The sequence below is a fragment of the Lepidochelys olivacea genome (genome assembly GCF_965140295.1).
Source record: "Lepidochelys olivacea isolate rLepOli2 genome assembly, chromosome: 12".
Classification (NCBI taxonomy): Eukaryota; Metazoa; Chordata; order Testudines; family Cheloniidae; genus Lepidochelys; species Lepidochelys olivacea.
Window position 1 is genome coordinate 29,504,250 of NC_140422.1, and position 20,610 is coordinate 29,524,859.

The 20,610-nt window shown below is 39.9% G+C and overlaps 1 long non-coding RNA gene across 1 annotated transcript in view; it reads right to left on the minus strand.

Annotated features, from left to right (window-relative positions):
* LOC311528761 overlaps positions 1-2,796 on the minus strand; it is a 58,761-nt gene extending 55,965 nt beyond the window's left edge. The window contains exon 1 of the long non-coding RNA XR_014713688.1: positions 2,456-2,796. This is a non-coding gene — a long non-coding RNA (uncharacterized lncRNA). The remainder of the gene's footprint in view (positions 1-2,455) is intronic.
* Between the last annotated feature and the right edge of the window lie 17,814 nt (positions 2,797-20,610).

The window sequence follows — 20,610 nt, forward strand, 5'->3', positions numbered from 1 at the left end:
CAGGACCGACCCTGGGGCACTCTGCTTGATACTGGCTGCCAACTAGTCACTGAGCTGTTGATCACTACCCATTGAGTCCAATGATCTAGCCAGCTTTCTATCTACCTTATAGTCCATTCATCCAATCCATACTTCTTTAACTTCCAGGGAAGAATACTGTGGGAGACTGTATCAAAAGCTTTGCTAAAGTCAAGGTATAGCATGTCCACTGCTTTCCCCATATCCACAGAGCCAGTTATCTCATCATAGAAGGCAATTAGGTTGATCAGGCATGACTTGCCCTTGTTGAGTCCATGTTGACTGTTCCTGATCACCTTCCTCTCCTCCACGTGCTTCAAAATGGATTCCTTGAGGACCTGCTCCATAATTTTGCTGGGGACTGAGGTGAGGCTGAATCTGTAGTTCCTCAATTCTCCTTCTTCCCTTTTTTAAAGATGAGCACTACATTTGCCTTTTTCCAATCGTCTTGGACCTCCCCCAGTCACCACAAGTTTTCAAAGATAATGACCAATGGCTCTTCAATCACATCAGGCACTCTCTCTGCACCCTTGGCTGCAGTGTATCCGGACCCGTTGACTTGTGTATGTCCAGATTTTCTAAATAGTTCTTAACCTGTTCTTTCACCACTGAGGGCTGCTCACCTCCTCCCCATACTGTGCTGCCCAGTGCAGCAGTCTAGGAGCTGACCTTGTGTCAAGGTTCCTCCCCACTCTGAGCTCTAGGGTACAGATGTGGGGACCTGCATGAAAAACCTCCTAAGCTTATCTTTACCAGCTTAGGTCAAAACTTCCCCAAGGTACAAAATATTCCACCCGTTGTCCTTGGATTGGCCGCTACCACCACCAAACTAATACTGGTTACTGGGGAAGAGCTGTTTGGATGCGTCTTTCCCCCCAAAATACTTCCCAAAACCTTGCACCCCACTTCCTGGACAAGGTTTGGTAAAAAGCCTCACCAATTTGCCTAGGTGACTACAGACCCAGACCCTTGGATCTTAAGAACAATGAACAATCCTCCCAACACTTTCACCCCCCCTTTCCTGGGAAATGTTGGATAAAAAGCCTCACCAATTTGCATAGGTGACCACAGACCCAAACCCTTGGATCTGAGAACAATGAAAAAGCATTCAGTTTTCTTACAAGAAGACTTTTAATAAAAATAGAAGTAAATAGAAATAAAGAAATCCCCCCTGTAAAATCAGGATGGTAGATACCTTACAGGGTAATTAGATTCAAAACATAGAGAACTCCTCTAGGCAAAACCTTAAGTTACAAAAAAGATACACAGACAGAAATAGTTACTCTATTCAGCACAGTTCTTTTCTCAGCCATTTAAAGAAATCATAATCTAATACATACCTAGCTAGATTACTTACTAAAAGTTCTAAGACTCCATTGCTGGTCTATCCCCGGCCAAGACAGACTATAGACAGACACACAGACCCTTTGTTTCTCTCCCTCCTCCCAGCTTTTGAAAGTATCTTGTCTCCTCATTGGTCATTTTGGTCAGGTGCCAGTGAGGTTACCTTTAGCTTCTTAACCCTTTACAGGTGAGAGGAGCTTTCCCTTGGCCAGGAGGGATTTCAAAGGGGTTTACCCTTCCCTTTATATTTATGATACCTTGTCTGTGAAGACTGAGGCAAAAAAAGCATTGAGAACTTCAGCTTTTTTCACATCATCTGTCACTAGGTTGCCTTCCACACTCATTATGGATCCCACACTTTCCCTGACCTTCTTCTTGTTGCTAACATACCTGCAAAACCCCTTCTTGTTACCCTTCACATCCTTGCTAGCTGCAACTCCAACTGTGCTTTGGCCTTCCTGATTATACCTCTGCATGCTCGAGCAATATTTTTATACTCCTCCCAGGTCATCTGTCCAAGTTTCCACCTCTTGTATGCTTCCTTTTTGTGTTTAAGCTGACCAAAGATTTCTCTGTTAAGCCAAGCTGGTCGCCTGCCATATTGCTATTCTTTTTGCACATCGGGATGGTTCGTTCCTGTGGCCTCAATAAGGATTCTTTAAAATACAGCCAGCTCTCCTGGATTCCTTTCCTCCTCATATTAGCCTCCATGTTAGCCTCTCATATGCTGGGTATAATTGAAAACAACAGCAAAAAAACCATGAAAACCCTTGCACATCAATACCGCTGTGCTGGAAATGCTTTCCGCCTGAAAATGTACCATTGTGAACAGTGATAACCCCCACATGCAATTAGCAGTTGCAAAAGATACAGGAAACTGAACCAGAGTGTAAAGGTCACTTCAAGTTGGTGTTCTAAAGTAGCTGGACACATTAGGCACTGCAAGTTCTGCTGTAGTTTAAATAATTGAGAGTGGTATTTGAACTGTTTTCTGAACCAGACAAATAAATCTGCCACTCTCTGAATGGAAACTAGTGACTAATATAAATAATGCACAGGTTACAGGTTGGTAAGATAGTCATTTTTTGCTTACCTGATACTGCTTTCCAGCTTCCCATACAATAGAACAGATAGCCCTAAGTTGGCCCTCCTGCCGTAGGTATTATTCCTCTGCTGTGACCGTCATGTTCAGATGAGAATCTCCTCAGGTGTATTTCACTTTCTATAAAACTCCTTCCTTCTCCCTTAAATGGAGAAGAGGATAGGACTAAATTGTATATTTCTCAGTTGAATTTATTTGTAAATGAGATCAAACAGCTCATTTGTCCTTTCACTAGACAGTTTGTGTTAAAATTTGCAGCAGGGATAGGCATATCCACCTATCTATTTTAACTTCAGCATGTGAGGAGCTTCTCTGCCTATCCTATAGCTCACAGCATAATGGCTGCCTAAGAGCTAAGGCAAAGTTATGCTGATTAGCTTCAGCACTACACTCAGCATTGCCTGTGAATCAATGAAGGAAGCTGTGTGTGTGTATCAGACCGTTAACCATCACAGTGACACAGATGGATTGGCAAACTAACATCAGCAGGGGCAGCAGAGCGGTAGGTATTAAGAACATTAGATGTGTGAAACTTCGCCCTTTTTATTGCTTTCTGCTGCCAGGGGAAGTCAGAAAGTTAAACAGGACTCAGCAAGAACCTGGTAGAGAGTATGGTATTGGATCAGTAATGCAAGGACCCTTAAGGGAGGAAATGAGAGATGTTCCAGACTGAATCACATCTGGAACCCTGGGATGGTGCAGCACAGAGACTGCATTGGATAGAAGATTTGTGCAGGAACTTTATAGGCAACAGCATAGGGCCAGGTATCTGCTTTGGTTTCCCACAATCAATAAATAACACTAATGCTACTAATAATAAATCCTATTTATGCAGAGATAGGAGGGAGAGAGCCAGGGCTTAAACCACCAACTACATTTTGCCACTATGGTTAGCATTTGAATATGTTGGTAATGAGCACAGAACATATGACTAGCTAGTGCTAGGTAGACTGGTAGATTGATATGCCCGTGATATGTGCAGTTTGAAAACGTGTAGACTTGCTTTTGTATTTCCCCTTCTAATATGATTTCAAAATAGAGTTCTAAGAACTTCCGTTGCCTTACAGGGAAAAATAAATATGGGATCAAATAAATTATATAATTGAGATAAGACAATCCCTAATATTTCTTGATTAATTAAGGAAATCAAAATACAGAGGCATGAGCTGAAGACTAGTAATTATTGAGAGAATTGTGACTATTCTGATGGACAAATTATGACTGTTGTGTCGGCTATAAAGTGTTTCAGGATGAGAGATTTGATTTATATCTCAGTTTGGCTATATGAAGTATTTACTCTTCTAGTTATGCATGGAATTATTATCTCACTCAATGTCAATTAGACAAAGAACCTTAACAGATATAGATACGTGACACAAAAAATCAAATGTCAGTGATGAACAAACAGAAATGACTGAGCAGGAGAAAAAACAGCGCTAGCATGTATAGAGTAGAATTAAAAAAATATTTATGTGGCTACAATGGTTAGCTACAACTGAAAGTCCTTCATAGGGCCTTTTGCTATATATTTGAGTGAGTTGTCAATTTTTACAAAGTCAGAGCAAGCATTAGGGCCCAACAGAGATGTGTTGCAAAGAGATCAACCTAGCTAACCACTTTTAGGAGCTACCTCGTGTGTATGTGTGTACAGATATATATAAACTTCGCACACTGGAGCCATGTCATTACTTCCTAGTCCAGGACAAGAGTTATCCTGCTATGTTCAGTGACATCACACCACACACTGTGGTATTCATTCTGGGAGTTGGAGAACTATAAGTCTCCATCTGTATCCAGCTGCCTAAATAAATATTACTCTGGATTTGTTAGTACTCTGTCATCTGTATCCTGCTAAATCATAGTAGGTGCCTCCAAACCTGCAACCTACTGGTATCAATGTTTCGTTTCAGTTACCACAATGGTACTGATACTCCCTAGAAATAGGAAGCCCATGAATAATGAACACAACCTATTATAGGTTGGGTACAAAGGAAAATGAATAACATAAAGCACTAAGTTGAAGTAATAACTGGAAAGTTCATCTTCCTTTGTGAGTTTAGTCTCTATTGCTGTGTTGAAGTGCAAGCAGTATCAGACAGGACAACGGGGAACATGTGGATACAATAGAGGTAATTTATAATCTAGAAGCAGCCAGCCCTATTTCTGGGTTTAATAAGACCTACTATACAGTGTTAACTCTCTAACTGCCTTTTTTTCTGTCAGGATTATTGGAGCCCATTCATTGTGTTCAGCAAATATGAAGTGAGAAGTTAAATTATTATACACATTGTTCATTCCTTAGTTTGCAGTTCTCACTTGCTGATTGACAATATATAGTTCTGGAGCCGGTTGGGTGGGAGACCTGCATCTTGGGAAATTTTAAACACACTTAAACTTTGAATTAGCTTTTACTACTTACAGATTGACTACAAAATTTCACATGTAAAGGAATAGTTCCTGAAACATTATGTGTTGAGCTGACTATTTTCCCCTGTAGTTTTCTTAAGTGATTTAAAACTCAAAGTCACTTCAGGTTTGCCCACCCTTAATGTCATAGGGTGAGCTGACTCCATAAGGGGGTGGAAGCTCAGCCTTATCTATGCCAAAAAGAGCCTGACTTCCCAGGTGAAGAGAATGTGTAGGAGTCATATGTGGGGGAGGGAGGAGGTATGTGGTTAAACCAGGTTTGCTGGGGGATAAAAGAGCAGCCTGTGGTCAGTTAGAGGATGGGAGACTATTTTCCAGAGCATCAAGGCAAAGAGATCTGCAAGGAATAGAAGGAGCCTGTTGATAAGCCATAATTAATGGGCCTGTGGGTAAGAAGGCTCATCCAGGAGGGTTACAAAAGATGGTGAGCCATAAGGGGTAGTCCTGATAAAGGACTGGGAAGACTTTGGGTTTTATTTCATGTTAATAAACCACATACAGAAGGGAAACAGTATTGTGGAAACACCAGAGGAAGTGAGTTATTTTAATGTGAGATGGAAGGCAAATTGAGGCAGTGGAAGAACTTGACATCAGACCTACTAAGCAATGCTGCACTTACTCTCATCAGAGGATACAACTGATCATTATTATTATTACTGACTGAGTTCCAGAAACATTCAACTCTGTACAAAAAGAGGAGACACGATTTACCCTTGAAAAGTCTAAGCGAAGACTGACCATAGACAATGCATTCGGTGCTTAAAACTACCACATGGCTAATACTTCTTTGTGACGTGCACTGAAGCTGACTTGCTACATAAAATTGTGTACTAGAGAGAGGGGTCTGAAGGAGGCCAGGTGGAAGCTAAGTACAGTGGATCAGGAAGGAAGTTCCAGGCATAGGGAGCAACATAAGGATTGCTACACGAACAAAAGGAGGAAACGAGAAGTGACCTCATGAGGATGTACTCAGGACAAATGCAGAGCCTGGTGAAGCACAAGGGTGAGGCAATTTACTAATGGAACAATAGGCTTGTAGTATTGTAAAAGCAGCGGAGGTTTATTGAAGCCTGGCTTCTGGGCAGCACGCACCTTTCCTAGATATTAATCTTCCCAGAAATCCTCCTGTAGTGAGGCAGTGTGGTTCCCTGCCACTCCAGAGAGAGACGAACCCTTCTGGACACCAGAGTGGGCAGAGCCAGAGAGCTCTGAGCCTGCTTTCCAGAGGGTCAGGCTTGGCACAGGAATATAAAGGCCCGACCCCAGAGCTCACTGAGAGAGCAGCCACTGGGGAGGCCAGACGCCTGAGGGCCTGAGCACCTGACTCACCATTGCCCCTCCCTGACCAAGGACCTGGACGCACTGTTTTATATTGTTGTTGCTCAGCCCCTGCCTGAGGGCCTGAGCACCGGACTCACCATTGCCCCACCCTGACCCAGGGCCTGAGCTTATGACTAACGGTGTTTATTTCTGCCCCACAAAGGCCCTGGAGGCCTTTGGCTAGACTAATTTCCTGCTAGGCCTCCTCCCAAACTTAGTGAGGCAGTGTGGTTCCCCGCCTCCCCAGAGAGAGACAAACCCTGGCTAAGCTTTCTACACCTCCAGAAAAAAGAGCTTTGATGTGAAGGAGCAGACTTACCGATGGTAGTCACATTGCTCAATGTACTAGTAGAAGGTGCTCAGATGCTACACTGACAAGTGAGATATAAAGAGCTCCATAGAGGAGAATACATTCTCAACGAGACTGAATATCTCCATATTTTGCAATGAAACTCTGGGTCAGAAAAGCTTTGTGTGACTCTCATAAACTTGCTTTGTCTTCCTAATGAACACACTTTCATTAGTCTTATATTTCTCCCTATGGTTTATTCATGTAGGGCTAGACTGGGGCTGGCTTTTGCATGGTGTGTGGGGAAAGGGGGTGGGAGAAAGAGCCCCAATACTGTCTATGACCTTTCTTGCAAGAACCAGGTACATTTGTAGCCGATGTGCTTTGTACACCTCTAGGAACAGAGGGAACAAGTGGCGTGTAGAGAGTGCAATACCCTCCCTCACTGCTCTTTGTCTCAGAGCAGGGCTAGCGAGGTGAAGGGAATAAGCATCCCTCCATGAAGTGGTGTAGCATCTGGCAAACTCCCTTGCACACCGTGAACAGAATTCTGTCTTGAATTTCTGTGGGGTGATTCAGCTCTACATTGCTCCCAACATGAGGCTAAGTTAAATGGAATGTCTGAGCCCTTAGTTGTTGTGTTTTTTTTTTAAAAGCATTTCTATCCATAATGACTATGGGCCAGATTTTAAAGGGATTTAGATGCCTAAAGATGCAGCTAGATGCCCAGTAGTATTTTCAAAAGCACATAGGATCTGTCTTCATCTTCATCGTTAGGCTTCTGAATATCTCTAAAAATCTGTCCTTATATCTTACAATGCAAGCACTAAAACCTACACTATATCTTTACCAAACAGTACCTAGAACTTTCATTAGCCATTTGTTAGCTAGCACAGGGGGTCAGATTTTTACACCTTTCAATGTAATATGAAATAAAGAGAACCAGTTTCAGGTCATTCATGTTAGTAGTGGGTGAACCACTAAAATCCACTAGAGTTTGATTCAAAAGTTAAGATATTTACATTATATCCATCTGAATCTCAAATGTGGGAAGCTGAGTTGGATCATCCTTACAAGATGAGTGGCACTTTCACGTCTGGTCTTATCTGGTAATCTAGGATCTGAATATTTCAGAATCTCTAAAGGGATTTGTTTAAGATCCTTCTCTTTTCAGTCACTGGTTTCTTTCTCACTAGTTTTAACCTTTTTTCTCACTTACGTTGTCTTACAAACACAAAAGAGCAAGCCCTGCCAGTCAATCCACTGAATGTCTTCTTCATGGCATCACCTCCTCATTTCAAGTTTTAAAAAGCATCCTCTTCTCTCCTCTCCTCTCTTCTGGGCTGGGCAATATTGTTTTAAAAGAGGCCAGATGCGACCTCAAACTAATCTAGAGTGGGGGGAAAGACCCACTCCAGAGATGTTTCACATGTTTCAGCTGAATATTATCAGTGGAGAATAAAAATAATCAGGACAACTCTTCAAATGGAAAAGGAAATCACCCATGTCAAATTCACGATGTTATTTAGCAGTATTGTGATTAAAAATAATGGCCCAGATCCTGAGTCCTACTCAGGTGCACAAAAATCATTAAAGCCAATAGATACAAACCTCTGTGGATTCCTCCTACCTTAGAGACCCTATGATACTCCTGTCATCCAGGTTCCTGAATAGGGGCTATCCTTTGAGTCCATGGGTAACTGGGCATACATTAAACCAGCCCTGAGGCTGCTCTACATTATGCCAGGAGACAGTCAACAGCAGAATTGAATGTGTGTAAAGCAGCTCGGCCAAACTGAAAGATCTAGGGCAGTATCACTTCATTTGTGACCATGATTAAGGGTATTACACCATTTTTAAGTACTCTGGACTGTGAATAATAACACTTTGCTATAAGAAAAAGTACACTTGTAGTAAAAATATATATAATGGCATCTCACTAGCTAGCTAGAACATCAGACATGCCACATACAAGTTCTTTTTAAAAAAAAAAACTAATTAAACTCTCAGTTCTCTTCCATTACTTTAAGCAGAAGCGAGTCTTTGTGTTTGTGGTCAGTTTCTTAATGGGCATGGATGTGAAGTCATTTATCTTACTGAAAATCCCTTCAGCCATATCTAAATTACTTTCTTACCAATGGCTGAAGAGTCTCAATTTAATCATAATGTTTAAGTGAGATACATAGCAAACTGTTTTAACGCAATTTGGACATTCTTACATACTCATGGCAATCACCTTACTGGGCTATCTATCAAAGAAAGTGTTTGCCATCCTGCTCCATTCAATACCAGAGGAGAATATAAAACTGCACATCAGCTAGACTCAAAGCTGTTACAAGCAGTGGACTTTAATATTTGCATTTCTTTTAAATTGCAAATGTTTTCAATTAGTTGATTTCCTATTGTCCAGGGAGATTTTTTGGTGGACAGATTTTCAAATATTTTAGATGTGCAATTACTGCAACAAGTGATTGTATGTGGGCATCCGTGTGCCCAGTTGCCCAGCTGGTACACACAAGTGAACTAACTGTGCTCACCAATTAAGTATGCGGTTGTATGGCTAAAGATTTTTAAATCTGATGGTCCAAGTCTGATGGTTCATTGCTAGGATGATAAATCCTGTCTCTGGTAAAGTCAGTCCCATTCTACTGTTTCCGAACAATAATAACAAAGAAAATCTTAAACCAGATTCACTAGGATGCTCTGGCTACTTTCCACTGCTCTGATCATGCAAAACAGCCATAAAACCTTGGCCAACTAAGATGGGTTATGGCTGCTTTGTATCGCAGCAGCGATACAGAACAGCTGGAGCATTGAATCTAGCCTCTTATGCTTAGAAGTTTTCATATTTCTTGCAACTCATAGTACTGATAGTTTACAAGTCATATGAAAAATCTAAGGCAGAGGTTCCCAAACTTGTGCCATCACTTGTGCAGGGAAAGCCCCTGGCGGGCCGGGCCAGTTTGTTTACTTGCCGGGTCCGCAGGTTCGGCCGATCGTGGCTCCCAGGGGCCGTGGTTCACTGCTCTAGGCCAAAGGGAGCTGCTGGAAGCGGCACAGGCTGAGGGATGTACTGGCCACCGCTTCCAGCAGCTCCCATTGGCCTGGAGCAGCGAACCCACATTCCCGCAGCTCCCATTGGCCTGGACCACGAACTGTGGCCAGTGGGAGCCGCGATTGGCCGAACCTGCGGACGAGGCAGGTAAACAAACTGGCCCAGCCTGCCAGGGACTTTTGCTGCACAAGTTGCAAAACAAGTTTGGGAACCACTGCTCCAAGGGCCTGATTCTTCACTCAGAGCTGCTTAAATCAGGACTAACCTCTTTTATAATCATAGTGGATTAATGCCAGTGTAACTGTTCAATAAGAAAAAAAAAATCAAGTCCTAACAGTCTAACCAGAGTAACAGATTAACTACTTAATACTTTATACTTTTTGGTAAATAAGAATTGTTGGGATGGTTTCTGAGACCTTATTTACTCAATAGCCTCCAAGACCTTATTATGTGTAATGTTTATAATGTTTTTAAAAAAAAGAAGTTACACTTTGTAAAAGCATTGAGACACCCAAACAGTTAACATACAAAGTGGGGGTTACCAGTAGAGGTTGGCTGCCGCCCAAAGAGTGTCTGTTTCAACTTCGCAACCTTGAATGAAAGACTTGGATGGAGTTTTAGTGATTTTTTTAAAATAGCCAATTCATTTTACAGATACATTATACATTTTTCAAAAAGTTGCTGGATTTTTTTTTAAAAAAATCCTGCAGTCCCTTGCTATGTTGTAAACAGTTTATTACGAGAGACCAAATATTTTAAACTTGCTCGACTCAAAGGCTTGCCAGCTGAGCCTTTGAACCTACTTCTTTCCTAAAATGTTTTTATACTCCTGACATTTTCCTTTTGTAAATTGCACGTTATGAGCTGATGACCCATTTTAGTTGCTTACATTTTTACACTTCATTCATAATATTTTATATTTAAGCTTTGAATATTTTTTTTCAATTGACTTAAATTTGTTGGCTTGGACTCTGATAACTGCTTTATTCTAGCAACATTTCTTACATTCCTATTTTCACTCCCTTGTTTTCGTTCTGTGTCTTAGTTATTTGATGCTTTAGTAAGATGATTGTTACAATTAAATTTTTCTTTTTCTGTCAGGCAGGGGTTTTTTTCTTCTGGACTTACTAGGGTGTTTCTCGCTCCCTTTTTCTAAACAATCTGTTGTTTGAGCTGACTTGTGTTGCTTATAATTTTTTTTCTACACAACTGGACCCAGATTATATTCACTAGTACCTTTGGAAGCAGTCAAGCCATATAGAAATCTCTATTTCCTTTCTAGTGATTTTTACTAAATCATCCATAGTCCAATCATTCAAATCAGATTGTCACTCCACCCGCAGCAAACAGCACAATTGATCATTTACAGACACCTTCATCTGGAAGAGCCCATTTCCTTGAATGGCTGTAAAGGCTAGGGAGGAGGGGAGCATATAGTGGTGGTAGTTGTTACCACCTGACCTCCTCTTTGCATAATTTGTTTTATTACTAAGGATTTCAGTCAGTGTGACTGCACTGAGTTATACTTCCATAACTGAGTTACATCAGTTAAACAAAGCATTCTCTTCCTTAACACTTTAACATCTTCTTTAGCACTTTCACTCTTTGACATTTCTACAGCCCCCAACTGTTTGATTCCCTCCTAACTCTTCACTGTTTACTTGTGCAAAAGTTCCTTTCAGCTCCTCACTCTCTATCCTTCAATTAGTTATCTTCCAAAGCGACACATTTCTTAGCCAATTTTTTTTGGCAGCTCTAAGCTTATCTTCTATGTTTTTTGGACTTGTTTCTTAATTTAGTACACTTTGGCTGCAAAGTAGTGCTCATTAAATAGACTCCTTGAAGGACAGCTGCTTTTTATTTTGAATTTATGCAAATACATAACAGAACATTGTTTTGTCCCTGATCTTCCAGGCATTTTTTCCATTTAGTTTGTTTCCTCTTTTACAACTTTAATTTGCGCTTTATGCTTTCCTCAAGGTGGCATATTTTGTTTTTAAAGTTTTAGCCACCAGACATAGTCCTTGTATGCCTGGATATGGACTTTCTTTGCCTTCAGTAAAAAAACTAGATCTATTTTTTCCATGGCTGCCAATGGGTCCTATTTTTTAAAAAAGCTTCTGCTGTGCTCTGCCAACCATTCTTTATTTTTTTCTCTAATACCATTCTCTGGAGTTCCTTTTTTACCCAGTCCGACTCTCCCCCTTAATACTTTCCTGGGGGCTCCACAGCATCCACTCTTTGATTTAACCTACTTCTCCAGTGTGTACTAACTTTTTTAAACCCTTACGCCCTTCCAGTGCCATTTCCTTTACTGCTAGGTAGAGACTCTCACAGTAAAAGGTGTATCTATTACCTGTTTCAGATGAGTGGATTTGAATCCTGGCACTTGTATGTTGGGCTGGCTTCTGAGATCTCACTCATTCAGTAGGCTCCTCAGTTCCCAAGAACTCAGCTCGACTTCAGACTCATCATTCAGGTTTCTTTATTGGCATACAATTAAACTATACTTGAGCTGCACAGGGCACACCATGTATCCAAAGTTACACAGCAGACCCCCTTATAAATATTTACACATTACATTTCCTTTACCATACACTGCATTACATGTTCTAGGAGTTGTGTGGTCACTTTGTAGGAACCGGTCCCTGTACAACATGCTCTGTCCACACACTATCCAGGGAAGACTTACTCTTTATCTCATCTTATGTTCCAGGCTTATTTTATCCATTTTTATCTTGTCATTGTAAATGGTTCCCTGGATATATGCCCTTATTTTAGCTAGTACACTGTTTCCAGCCTGCTGATCCATTTGCCGCCCTAATCCTGTCTCCCAAAAAATCTGAGGCCTCACCCATGTTCAAGTACTCATGTCAAGCCAGGCCTACAAGAATTAGTGACCGGCAAAAGATTTGGCAATAAAGAGAAGCCCCAAACCATGATTGTTAATCCACAGATTACCTGAATTATTCAAGCCTCTTCGCTCTTCAAAATTGAGCTGGAAATATCAGACAAGCAGACTTTATCCACTGTGTGTGTAGTAATGAGAAAAAAAAATCCCCCAAAAAGTCCCTTACAAAATATCACCGGTAATAATAACAATTTCTGCACTTTGTGAAATAGTCCTGTCAATCAAACAGCAAGGTTATGAAAATTCCCCTGAAATAGCACTGCTGTAGCTTTTGATGATATTCCAGAATGCAACCAATGGACATTTCTCCTGTATGTGTGGAAAAGTTTCTTCCTATTAGAAAAAACTATGGAAGAGACTAGATAGTCCTCCACAGATACTCACTCACACCACAAAAGCATCAGCACTAGTCTCTGTTTAAGAGAGGATTGGAACACGAAGAGCAAAGATACTGCGGGCTAGAAATGGGATACGAACAGTGGCAAAGTTGCATGCTAAATTTGCACAGCAATTCACCTGCCCTAAAGTCTCATCTAGTATATGTTACCAGTGCCTCACTTTTCATGAATGCTTGGAGTTTTCCTATTTAATTCATTGCATTTTGGATTCGACTTTAATTGGAATGAGCAGTTAGATATTATGGTGATATATGCTTCATCAATGCTGGTGGCTAGCTCACATGAATAAGATGAATGGAATAGATAGATTTGTCCTGGTCAGATTTCCCATATGCTTCAGTGATTGATTAAATTAAACTTTTTGATCTGGAAAGGAACTTTCATGATCCTGTTTGTGTGTGTGAGTGGGGAGGTGGGAGACAAGGGAGGAATTCAAATAAAAGGGTTCTAAAAGTGCCTAATGCTACATTTCTTACTAAGATAAAATCCCTAATGGCTTCAACATAAGAAGATAGGATCAGGGCCAAAATGCACTCTCTGGTTCTCTCTCTCTCTTTCTTTCCATTATCCCATCATCTAGGGTCAGGTTGTCGTGCAATCAGCTACCATCTTCATCTGTCCCAAGTGGCACTGATGTCCACCTGTTTACTATCTTCTTTGATGCAATCCATATATTGCTTCCTTGGCTTTCCTCGGGCTCTCTTTATTACCACTTTCTCCTGCCATGCTATCTTTACAAAGTCTTCTTCAATCATCCTCTCTGTGTGTGTCTGAACCAGTGAAGTTGCACTTCCTGGATTTTGTCAGCCACATCATGGACTTTGATGTCCATCCTAAAGCTTTCATTTCAAAATCTGTCCCTTTGAGATGATTTGCCTTCATGCGAGGAAAAAGAGTTACTCAAAGACCTGAAGGCTTTTAACGTGCCTTTTCTTTACTGCTCCTGCTTCTGTGCCCTACAGCATTGTACAATGTTCCGCGTGTTTGTTATATACCACACACAAAATGTTATTCTGCTATTTTCATCACTCCCAAGCCTGAACTATGTCTCATGTTCAAGCTCATTGTCTTCCATAACCCAGCCTCCTAGATACTTGAACAGCTCAGTCTGGTTTAGTCGTATTCCATTAATCTTTATATTCTGGTCCCCTGAATATAAAGGCACCTTTACTAACCCATATGGCCTCAATCTTAGTCGTGTTCATTTTCTTTCCATGTCCTCTTATAAACTCATACCATTGGGTTACTATTTCTTCCAGGTCTTGTTTTGAGGATGTCTTTAGTGCTGAGTCATCTGCATATAGCAGCTTCTGACGTTTTCCCATGGGGATCTTCCTGCTGATGTAGTCCATCCATATGATAGAGGTGAACTGAGGGGGCTTGTTGTTCCAAAACATGTCTGGATCTGTTTTTCTGGTGACCTATATAGTGTATTCACCTTAGTTTTTAAACCCTCACACACTCCATATTTCCTCAGCACTGGTGTAAGTATCCTTCTGTCCACTTGATCATATGCCTTTTCTACGTCTATGTCAGATGCTATCCTGTTCGTATTCTAGCAACTTCTCTATCACTTGCTGTATTACAAAAATGACATCTGCGGTTCCTCATCCTTTCCTAAAACCAAACTGTTCTTGTGTGAGGAGAGGTTTCCAGCATTCTCCTTAACCTAGTGCCCAAGATGCATTCCAGTATCTTCATGTCATGCAATGGTAACTTTCTCCCTGTATTCATGGATGTTTCACTTCTTACTGGGACCAAGTTAGACTTGCACCAATCTTCAGAATTCTTGTGACTCACTATATGGCTTGAAACCATTTTATGCCTCTCTCACCCAGGATTTTCACCAGGTCCACGATCACTTCTTCAGGTTCTGCTGCCTTACCGTTCTTCATTTCTCACCTCTTCTTCCGTTATGCCAGAATCAGGCAACACATTAGTCTCACATGTTGGCAACTCCATCAAAAAAGGGAGATTGCCTCATTTAAGAGACTCTCAGAGTATTGTTTCCACCTCTCTTTCACTTATTCAGGTGTTACTAATAGTTTCCCTGGTCATCATTTAAAAATACCATTCTGCTTCCCTTTGAGTCTCATTTTTGCAATACTGTATGCTTTTGCCAGCCAGCTTACAAGCTCAGCGTACAGAACATCTACGGTATTCTCTTCGGCCTTCTTCACTGCCCAGTTGGCAGCTCACTTTGCTTTTTTCTATTCAATTTCACTTTACTTTCACTTGATGGATTCATTTTCTTTTTCTTGTATGCACCCTTTTCTTGTTTCAAATTGCTAGCTGCACTTCATAGGTCCACCACCACGCCTCTTTTCCTCACATTTTGTCCACCTGTACCATCCATCACCACAATGCACGTTCTTTTGAGCTGGTTCTTTCTTTTGTTAAGCAGATATATATTACTGTAATTGCCTTTCTCTGCACCCTTTGTGTTGAGAAATTCAGGGAGAATCACTTAAAGGTTAGTCCGCTCCTTAACTTCAGTTCACAAACCCTTTTCAATTAGATATTATCATGAGCACTTTATTGGCATCACTGCCTTTCTTTCCTTCAAGGATCTTATTAGAGCACTACTATTCATGCCACTCTAGTTAAGTTCATGTCAGCATTTCTAGTTATAAACCCCAATGCCATATTCAGGGGTTTATCACAACCATAAAACATGGCTACAGTATTATGTTTTTAATCCCTTTGGTAATGAAAATAAAGCTGTAAAAAAAAAAAAAAAGAAAGTCATTCAGAATGCAAAGATGGCTTATGAGGTCTCAGCCCAAAAAAATAGTGCTAAGAAAATTCACACAAAAAGAACCCCTATTTTTTAAAAATAAAGATCTGCTGCTTTCTGATGCCTGCTAGTCTCTTTGTATCCTCAAAACAGAACTGTGTAATAACTTTCATATTAAATGCAACCAACCCTCCCACAGTCTGTTTGTTAATGCAACATAAAGTTTGAAGAATCAAGAACTAAGAAGTCAGTACACTACCAAAAGTAAGTTTTTCACCATTTTAACTCAGCTGCAATGCATAACTATATATTTAATGCTTTAGATTAAAAACAAACAATAAGGGGGTAAAGTTCAAAGTCACAAATGGAGGTTAGGCACCCAGCCTAATTCAGTTGTAATTAGATGTCTAACTGCCCTATGCCTTATCTCCCACTATGACACAAAAATTGACATTTAACAAGGACACCAGGAATAGATAATGTTATATACTGTAACTGCAATATAGTCAAGTAAACATTGCCAGGGAAACTTTAAAGGTTGGAAGTTCATTATTCTCAGTTTGAATTCTCAACCTTAAATATGCTATTAATACATTAATGCTATTTTGAAAATGTATTTCGGAATGAATCAGTCTGGAATTTTTTAGGGAGAGGAGAAAATGGAGGGGAGCGGGTTTTATTTTATGTATTCATTTGACCAAATGTTGAACTGACAATTTCTAATATAAACAAGCCTCAGCATAACATCTCAATATTGACACAACACAGACCGAAACAATCAGCTGGTAAGATAAAATAGAGATCACTTAGACTTAACATTAGTTCATCAAGGATCCAGAGAGAGTAAACCTTATGCTTTCGGGCCTTAACCAGTCTCTGACTATGAAGGATTAATAATTGTTTGGGTTTTTTTGCAACTTCCTGTGAAACATCTGTTTCTGGTCCCTGTCAAAGAGAGGATATAGATTGCATACACCATGGGTCTGATCCGTGGGAGTCTTTCCTATTCCTATACTAGAATGAGTGGTAGACCAGTTGCTGTATTTCATTTTAAAATGAAGACTAGAAAAACTTCTTTAGGCTGCAAGCAAAAGAATAATTTGTGTAGTTCCTTGTATGAGAAAGTAAATATTATGGAAAATAATCAATTTTAGTGCCATTTTTATTGTTTTTCAACAAATTAAAATTCTACTTTGTTTCCACCACTGAACTCTTAGACAATCCAAAATAAATTAAAGTAAATAGTTTGTACAGTTGAGAGTTCACTAGGAAAGAAACTAAGCATCTGATTCCGCAGTGTTACATGGGAGTTTTATCACTGACCTCAATGGAAACAGGATCAAGCCTGAATAATTGATAATTGATGGATTATAGTGTAGTTCAATTTTGACTAAAATTATAAACGCAGGTTGTCAAAGTACAGGGTCAAAGGAAGTTTTGTTGATATTACAAGGAAAGAAGTATTGTTTTCATAAAGAAAGAGCTTCTCAAGCAATAATGCTGTGGCAAATAATAATAATAAAAATAATAATGTATGTGTGTTATCCAAAGGGCCCTAATAATGGGTTTTAGTTACATCTAAACTAAGACCTTCTATGTCTGTTGTTCACTGTGAACAATAGCCTATGGTCCTGCTCATTCAGTGGAAATAACCAAGTGTCTTCAATAAAATAATATGGATGGATTCTGAGGTCTTGAGCAAATTTCACTGATTCAGCTTCCGTGCTTATTTTCTGAGAATTGATTCCATATTGTTGCTGATTTCCAAACAGTTTGTCTGTAAATTCTTACTTTGCATATAAATTAATTGCATTGCTTTATGTACCTGAAATTTCTGCACATTAAATCTAAAAAGACTGAATTTTAAAGGTTGCTCCTAGAGAACGTGCAGACTTTTTGTTAAGATTCAGGCTACATCTACACTTGGCGCTGGGAGGGTGATTCCCAGTTTGAGTAGACCTTCTCTCATTGAGCTGGTGCACTAAAAATAGTACTGTAGCCACAGTAGCACAGGCAGCAGCCAGTGGTGGGCATGATCTAGCCACTACAAGTACAAACCCACCTGGATCCCATAGGTACTTACTTGGGGTGGCTACTGACTGCTGTCAGGGTTACACTACTATTTTTAGCATGCTAGTTCAATGAGTACATCTACTAAAGCTGGGAATCGTACCCCTGGCTTCAAGTGTAGATGTAGCCTCAGAGGTATGATATTCCTCGTTTTCCTCCTACCTCTCTAATTCCTTCTTCCGTGCATCCTTTAGAAGATCCCCCTTATCCCCCCTCCAGCTTTCCACAGGGTTCTGTTCTTGGTCCCCTTCTCTTCTCCCTGTATACCTTATCTCTAGGTAATCTCATCTACAAACACAAATTCAACTACATCTCCATATGTACAACTTACAAGATCTGCCTCTCTACCCCAGAACTGTCTTTCTGGCATCGCCTTGTGGCTGTTTGGCTGTCCACTCAAGCTCAACAGAGCTCCCAGTCTCCTCCTCACCCAGCAAATCATCCTTCTACCTCCTTGCTCAATCACTATGGACAACACCACCACCATTTTGCTTTGAGTATGTCATCCCTCTTTTGGTATCCCTCTACTGTCTTCTCTGTCATATTAAACATAAGCTACTTATCGTCACATTTAAAGCCCTTCACAGCCTATTCCCCACTCTACATATCAGCTCTGATTGGCTATTAAAATGTTGATTCCTACCTCTGACTGGCCTATGATAACAGCTTCTATCATCCACTTGTTAATATTTCAAACAAGCACCTTCACACTTTCTCTCATATTTCCTCTCAGGCTTGGGAGGAGCTCCCTATACACATCTGCAAAACTAACTCATTGTCTTCCTTCACTTCCCTCCTTACTACTCTCCTTTGCCATAATGCCTACAAAAAACTTGACAAATGTTAGGTCATTGGTGTTCTGAGACCACTGCCCATCATGCTGACCAATATTGCCTCATTGTTTCCTTGTATTCCGTCATCGGTCTGCCTGTATACATCTGTTATTCCTTGTCTTATACTTAAATTCAGATAGGGCCTATCATTTTGTTCTGTGTTTGTATAGCACCTAATACCATGGGTGTCCCTGACAGAGACTCCCAAGTGCTCTGATAACACAAATTACTATGAATAAATAATTAATAAATCATCGTCCTTTAGACATCAATGGAAAAACTCTCATAGACTTTAATGGGACCGGAATTTCATTCATTAACTGTAGTAGGATGTGGATCTGTCATTGGGGAGCCATATATTCAAAAACAGTCTGTCGTTTTGTTTAGAAGAGAATAGTGGCTCGCATATGCACTAAGATTCCATGTAGGTACATGGCCAGGAATGACATTTGGCTCATCTCTGTGTAACCTTCACCTTAACTTTACTCAACATTTTGGCTAAGTAATATAAGGCAACACTAATGGGATAATATATATTGTTGAAGAGCAAGTATAGCTTTCCAGACTACCATGAAATGTGAATTATGGAACCGATGAGCCGCAGCATTAAACTGAGGCATTTATGAAATCATGATTTTGCAAGAGATTTTATTTTTACACCTTTATTCCTTTGAAAAGCCATAAACACTGAAATATTGATATAAAGAATTTATACTGTAATTAATTATTTTCTAAAATATTTGTGTGACATCTCATATTTTGAAAATATACTGTAGGCTGTAAAACAATATGTCCAGTAGCATGTCTTTACACTAACGTGATCAACCAAAGATATTAAGCGCATCATAAAACTGTAATGAATGCCATATGATCACTTGTAGTCAGCACAAATACGTTCAATAATGGATGGCAAAATGGTATATAAATGCATTATTCATAACTTTTCCCCTGTATGGACCTGAAAATGGAATAGTTTGCTTTGCCTTGGAAATTTTTTGTCATGGTTTATTTTTTCTGTTCAAAACTTCCTAGACCACAACATTTTTTTTTTTAGCCTAAAGACCATTCTCTAATTGTAACGTTGATCATTGGCAGAACACCTTTCCTCTGTTTGTTGAATAACACATGTTCTTTAACCATTTTTTTGTTTAATTCTGTCTTCCTGAATTGAGAGCACAAGCTAGCCCATATACAAATATGCATGTTTATAGATTTCATCTGGAAAGCTAAACTACTCTACTAGTGATGCTTCCCTGTCAACAGTTTTATAAGTCAAGAAAATTTGACATTTAAGGTTGCCATAAATAGACAAATCAAATTCTGATAATATATAGTTAGTTTCAGCATGGTACCTTAGTAGAGTAAGCCTAGTATGGATTTATATAAAAGAATGTAAGGGCAGGTTCTATAAAATGCACACACATTATAGCAGCACCAACTAATGGTCTTTATACCTTAGTTTGAAATTGTGATTCATATACAACTCCAATTTTCAGCACATATCACAAATATCCACTAGCTTATGTTACATTGGATTAGTATTTAAAATCCAATAACATTTGGGCCATTGTCTTTCTGAGTCATACCATGCTGTACTGTGTAAATACGCTCCTAGTGTTATATTTCTATAATAATCCACTAACACACATAGAGGGTTTAATCCTGCACAGCCCACAGGCAGAGTGTTGTGTTTATAAGCATAAACAGAAGGTGTTAAGAAAGAAACACAGTAAGTCTATGGCAGAGCCAAGCCTTCAAACTTTCAGTTCTATGCTTTAACCACCAAGACATAATTCCTTCTCTTGGCTATTCTACAAGCAAAGACCAGGGGTAGAGTCTTTTGGCTAGTCTCCCAGAGTAAGTGGTAGCATTTCAATCTCTAGGTACAATTCAGATTAGATTTGAGAAAACACCAGTGAACATATGGAATTATCTGGCCTTGATGGTAAATTAAACCAGGCGCATAGCTCTGCTGCCTTTACATACAAAACAGCTATTTGTACACCATGAGTGAGAATGAGTAGCATTTGCCTCTAGAAGAGCTGACGTGTCTTATTTTTTCTTACAAAAAAAGTGGAATCACACATGTTTGAATTGTCCTGATAA